Source organism: Lynx rufus, unplaced genomic scaffold, assembly GCF_022079265.1.
Source record: "Lynx rufus isolate CCGP_SWC_20201006 ecotype Redwood Valley unplaced genomic scaffold, mLynRuf1.p SCAF_56, whole genome shotgun sequence".
NCBI classification, from domain to species: Eukaryota; Metazoa; Chordata; class Mammalia; order Carnivora; family Felidae; genus Lynx; species Lynx rufus.
In genome coordinates, this window is record NW_025814874.1 from 524,447 (window position 1) to 530,708 (window position 6,262).

Consider the following 6,262-nt stretch of genomic DNA (forward strand, 5'->3'; position numbering starts at 1 on the left):
GGGCCAGCCTGGGGGCCGCTCCGGTCTGTCCTCCCTGGCAGACCCCGTGTTTCTTCTGGGCCTGCGTCCTGGGACGTGGCTGTGGGCTACGCCCTGTGGCTTCGTCCTCCCCGTGGCTGCTTGCTGAGCCTCTCTGCCATCCCGCCTCCCAGGAGGGCTGTGCTAACCCTAGACCACCTGGCCACGCGGCCACGTGCCCCAGAACGGGACTGGCATTGGCCTTCTGTTGGCCGCCTCTGGGCTCTCTTCCCTCAGAGTCCCAGAGCCCAGCGCCCCTCTTCTGCCCGCCAGCGACCCACACGCAGGTGTCGCCGTGCACAGCTGGGAGCCGTGGTTCAGAGACGTGCATGGGCACGCCATCCCAGCGTGGCTCTGAAGCCGGGTGGGCAGAGCGTTTTTGACGTCTGCCGACATATCTCTGGGTCTCATATTCCGGCAACATTCCACACGGATGTGACTTGCAAACGAGATTTGGTATTGATCACCGAGGGTGGTCGGTTGGCTGAGGTCTGGATGTGCCAAGCAGCGGGCGCTGTCCGCCATCGCCGACCAGGCTGGCCCTGCGAGGCCCGGCTCCAGGGGTAGCCTCTCCCGGCCTCTTGGCCCTGTCCTTTCTGCATGACACTGATGAGTGGAGTCACTGGGCAGAGGACGGGGAGGTGAAGGGAATACAGAGAAAATAGAAACTTAGGAAGTAGCACAAGACAGTAACGGGAAGCCCGACAGCCAGGTCCCCCGGGGCGGGCCGGTCGGGCTGGGCGTGAGGACACGCTGCCCGGTCCTGGGCTGGCGTGGGTGGGGCGGGCCAGAGGGCGGCGTGCAGCCTGCGCCCTGACTCTGGGCCGAGGAGGGGCCGCCCAGTCCCGCTCCGAGCCTGGGGGCGCTGAAAGTGTGCTGGCGATGGGCCCAAGAGCAGGTTGGGAACATTGAAGCCAGTTTTGGCCATTTACAAATTTATCTTATTTTAGAATAATTTCATCTGTTTCTGTATCGTACGAGTAAATGAATTGGCTTGACAAAAGTGAAGTGACTCATAGCGGTTTAAAATGGAGAGTAGGCGCTCCCCACGTGGGGGGGGGGGCCCCGTTGTTGCCAAGCACCCCCTGGGGGGCACCCACCTGCTCCAGGAACCTCCTGGGGAGATTTTGGGCTCGAGGGCGTGGGAGGGCGGAATTGCAGCAGCCAGGGATCTGGAACAGCAGAGAGGCGGAGGGGGAAGGACTAACTGGGCCCACACTGGCAGCAGAATCTCCTCAGCGCCTTGGAAACCCAGCTCTGAGAGAGTCGATGTGCAGCACGGGGCTGAGACCCTCGTGGCGCCGACTCCGGGTCTGCGGGGCTGGGAAAAGCGCAGCCGTCCCCCGAGTGCGCCCGCAGCCACGGCCGGGCCGCCAGAGGCTGACACAGCCCCGGGGCCCCCCCTTGTTCCGCGGAGGGCTCAGTCCGGTAACCCCGCTCTGGCTCTGCTGCAAATGGAAAAGGTCAAGATGGAAAGGACGTAGGTCACGCGCACCACGGCGAGAGGCGGTCCCCGCCTCCCTGGGGGCTTAGCCAGAGGCCGTCCACGGAGGGCTCTGAGGCCAGCACGCCCCTTTAGCTCCGGGGAGGAAGCAGTCTGGTCCGCCCCTGCTCCTCTGTCAACAGCGCAGCCGTAAGCGCAAAGGTGTGGGTTTGTGGTCCCTGTCGTGAGGCATTCAGACGTGCAAGCTGTATTTCATGCATCCACGCTGCACCTCGTGACCTACATCCGGCATCCTGGGGACGAGGAGTTCAGGGGCGAGGCCTTTGCTGTAAAGACAGCTCACAGGCGACCCAGGGCAGCACCTCAGAGATGGGCAGGGCAGCAAGAAGGGAGCACTGAGCGCCCAGTGTGGGGCCACGAGGGACCAGGGCAGGACAGAGGGGAAGTCCCGACATCACCCTCTGTCTTCAGCTGGGGGTGAGGGAAAGGGTACTCGGGCAGGGCTGTGGGGGGGGGGCGGGGGGGCCAAGGACTACGGACCCCAGAGCTGGGTCCCGAGCCCACTGACCTGAGCTTGATCCACTTGGCCTTTTGAGGGACACTCCTGGGAGGGAAAAGGCCCCCAGGGTTGGCTGTTGAGACTAGGGGTCTCGGCCCGGGCCCTGGGCTCCAGGGGGATGCAGAGTATGAAGGGTGTGTCCTTTGGCCTCCAGGCCTGGACCTCCAGCTGGGGGTCCCTCTCCAGGACCCCCACCCTGGGGACACGGACGGACTCTGGACTCATGCGTCAAGGGGCTGCATCGGGGCTCTGGCACAGGCAGATGTCGGCGTGGACTTGGAAGGTAAGGGTTTGTGCCGGAGGCTGTTCGGGGACCCGGCCGTCAGGACCTGCAGACCGGTGTCACTGGGGAGAGGCTTGGGGAGGGCGGGTGCTGGCAGACTTGGGGTCTGGGACGAATCCTCTCGGGCCGGGGCAGCAGTGTGGTCAGGGCAGGGCCAAGTGGGCGGAGAGGAAGCCCCTCGGTCATCTTGGGGACCTTGACAGTGAGGGACCCAGGAGCAGACGGGACACAAGTGCGCCAGGCCAGGCTGTGTCTCGTTTGCAGAAAGAGTTCGTGAAAGGACACCTTCATACCTGGCCGCCTCTCACTGGGCCCCCCGATGGTGGGAACGACGACCGCAGCTGGAAAGAGGGTCCTCGTGCAGGACGGACTTGGCCAGTCTTGTGATACGAGGAGGGCCCTCCGGTCTCTCAGGAACAGGGCTCAGTAAGTAGTTAGCGAGGGAGTTCAGGTCTTCCCTTAGAATAAAGCCCCGTGACCCAAGACCACCCAGGTGATACACAGCTATGCTTAGGGACCCGAAGGCACTCCTCAGAGCCAGCAGCACTCCTGGCCAAATGAATCTCTGGCTTCCTGCTAAGAAAAGAGGAAGATGTCGGGCAGGTCGGGCTCTGGGTGGCGACACTGCTGCTGTGACGGTCACTGTACCTCTGACTTTGTCTGGTGGGCGTGTGCCGAGCCATCATGTTTTCTGCCGGCCCCGGGGAGGATGACCAGGTCAGAGCTGTCGCCCTCGCCCCGGGCTGCGCTCCGGCCTCTGTGGCACTGGAGACGCAGTCACCGCTGCCCTGAGTGTCACCCGGAGGACAAGATGCCGGAGGGAGAAATCCGGTGGCGTGGAGGAGAGGCACGGCAGGGACGGCAGGAGAGGACAGGAAAAGGCAGCGGGCCAGCCGAGGGCGGGGCGGCCGCCTCCTCAAGACCCGGAACTTCCCGGACAAACAGCCCGCCCGCCATCTGCGTCTCTGCGAGCCGAGGCGCACCACCCCAGCCGAGTCTGTCTCTGTTAAGAGTGTCACACACGCCACCGGGGGGTAGAGGGAAGGTCCGAGTCACCTGGCGGGTGGGTCATTCCTGTGTGCTCCGTACGGGATCGCCGAAACCTCAGAGAGGAAGAGGGTAGAAGTGAGGAGCTGCTCTCAGGTTTTACAAAACGTTTTCTAATTTGCTTCATGTGCTCTGAGGACAACGCCGGGGCTGAGGACTGTTCTCTTGTGTATCTTGCCCTTCGAAGATTGAAGGGGTGCTGTCTGAGGACATCTTCAATCCACGTGAATTTAATTCGTGTTTTCACACCATCGTTGAAAAATAAACGGCAGGGGTCTGGACAAACCTTGATGACTCAGATGGGGTTATCCAACCCCCACCGCTAACTTTTCTTCTGCTGTCTGACCTCACACACAGTTGCCCATTAACAGCTGCATCAGGGCAAAATGAGAAAGGAGAGAAGCTGATGTTTCAATGGGCCATTCTGACGGCTCATTTTCGGGACGCATGTTTGAGGCCAGGTTTGCGACGGCCACGGGTTTCTGCCCTCCTGCCTGCCCTGAGAGATGGTCCTGTGCTCCCTGTGCGGGAGCAGAGCTAGGTCCCGGGAAGCCCTCAGCCAGGACGTTTTGTTCATGCCTCGTTTCCTGGGAAGATGCACGGGGCACCTTGAGGTCCCCTCCTCCCATAGAAAGACGCAAGAAAAGACTGCTGTTGTTGGACGTGGTTGGTTTGGAGATAAATGAAGTGTGTTTTAGAGAAAGAGGCCTCACGTTGATCTTGAATGCAGCCAACTCTGATTATATGGGTGAAATAATCTTTATGGATTACTTCTCCATAGCAAAATTTTAATCTTTCGTGACCTGAACATTCGTTTTCTTCCAGCATCGCTGGGTGGGTCTGCTCAGGGGATGAAAACTCATTTGAATACAGTCCAGGGCGAGTATGGTTAGGGTTATAAACCTGTGGCCAAAGCCAAGCACAGCGCGTGCTCCCGAGCCGACAGAAACCGTGTTTGATGACCTGGCTCCTTGGGCTAGCCTCCCCACCTGTCAGCGCAGACGGTGGCTATGCCATGATTTGGGATGAGCCCTTCTCCCGTTCCCCTCCCTGCCCTGAACCATGCACAGGGGTGTCTGCCCCTGTGTTCCTGACCGCCTTGGAGAGGACGTGTGTGTGTGTGTGTGTGTGTGTGTGTGTGTGTGTGAGAGGCTGGGGGTGAGGGATCAGGAGGGGACCCAGGTACGGTGTTCCCAGGGCACTCTGCTCAGTCTTGGGTCATGTGGTGTTAAGCCGCCGGCCCAGCCCTGTGACCCACACCACACTTGCTCTCCCCTGGCCCGGTGACTGGCTTGTGCACAGAGGGGACGGTGGCTCTTGAGTTCGGGCGCCTGTATGAGTGAGCAGACGTGCCAGATGTCCCCCTCCACACCAGGATCAGGGCACATCCCGGGGGCTGGGGACCCTGTGCTGGGACTTGTCAGGAGCCGTGTGCCGAAGGGGTGACCGCAGCTCTCGAGTGGTGACAGGCCCGGTGTTACTAGTTTTGCCACGAAGTGGAGAAGACAGACAAGGCGGTCTTTGTGACAGTGTCCTGAGGCCTGAGGGAGAAAGGCACATTTTCATGCTATTTCTTGTCGAGCTTCATGAACCCTGTCAACACAGCTCCTGGCGGCCATTCGGGATGTGGCCCTTCAACCGCGGCCCGTGAATTATTCCAGGCTTCAGCACCGCTGGTAAGACGGGCTCAGTAGGGGTAGTGGACAAAGCAACACAGAGAGGGTATGTTGAGGGGGAGAATGGATGATTTAGTTAATTAATCAATTAATCTAATGGCCAGGAGACTGGATTTCCATATAAACCGGCTCTTCTCTGAACAGCAGTGGGACTCGCAAGGTTCAAGGAGAACGTCCAGGATTTAGAGTCGCCTTCTTGCAATGATCTGCTTGGAAAGACCAAGGGGCAGTGGGGAGAAAGTGCAGGCTGTTTGGGTACTTGGGAGGAATTGCTCCGAGGGACACAGACAGGAGGGGACCTGCTGGGCCCCGCTCAGGGGACAGAAGAAACAGAAAAGGAAAGAAGGGAAAGTTGGGAGAAAAACACCCAGCGGGATGGGGGTTAAGAGGAAAAAGAGCTACTTTTGTTTCCGGTCCTTGGGGGTTAGAAGTTCCTGGGGTCCAAGCCAATTCTCCTTGTTAAAGTGAAATCAGGTTTGTGAAACTGACAAGCACAAAGGGAACATGTTTAGTCACAGTCTTGGTTAAGAACCACGCATTCAGGGGCGCCTGGGCGGGCGGCTCAGTGGGTTCGCGAGATCAAGCCCTGCATCAGTCAGTCCCTGGAAGGGACTCTCCCCCTCCCTCTCCCTGCCCCTCCCCTGCTTGCACTGTCTCTGTCTCTCTCAAAATAAATAAATAAAAGAACTTCAAAACCACTCATTCAGAGGGTCTGGCTTCTGGCGCGTTAGGCGGGCGGAGGGGAGGGAAGGGCAAGGCAGGACGCTGCCGAGGTGAGCGAGTTTCTGAGGCGGGGTCAGAGTTGGGGAGGCTGGAGAGAGCACAGGACACTTGGGAAACCAGAACGTTCCAGCTCGAAGCGTCAGTAATGCAGAGGCTGAGAAACCCTGCCCTAAATCTGTGTACATGTTCCACCCCGCGTGGACGACGTCCCTCGGTGTGCAGAGTCGCGGGCCGAGCCAGGGCACCCGAACGCCGTCCCGCCCGCCCGGACCAGCGTGCCCTCCTGGGTCGGGTCACGGGGTGCCACCGGCAGCCCCGCCTGCACTTCCCGCACCGTGCTCGGGGTCAGAGTTTAAACAGAAGTCAGTATCTTTCGTGAAACGTGTTCCCTGAGCAGCAGGCACTCTCGCGCCGAGGGAAAACCCAGCCGGGTCTGCTTCTCCTCACGTTCTAATGCTCGGATTTGTAGATATTTTAGGGAGTTTCCGAGGGTAATTTTGACTCCATGTGAT

The 6,262-nt window shown here is 59.9% G+C and overlaps 1 long non-coding RNA gene across 1 annotated transcript; it reads left to right on the plus strand.

Annotated features, from left to right (window-relative positions):
- The first annotated feature begins 1,758 nt into the window (after positions 1 to 1,758).
- LOC124527844 (uncharacterized) lies at positions 1,759 to 5,611 on the plus strand. The gene is made up of 3 exons (XR_006966010.1): positions 1,759 to 1,939; positions 2,176 to 2,304; positions 2,569 to 5,611. It is a non-coding gene; the product is annotated as an uncharacterized LOC124527844 (long non-coding RNA).
- The last annotated feature ends 651 nt before the right edge of the window (positions 5,612 to 6,262 follow it).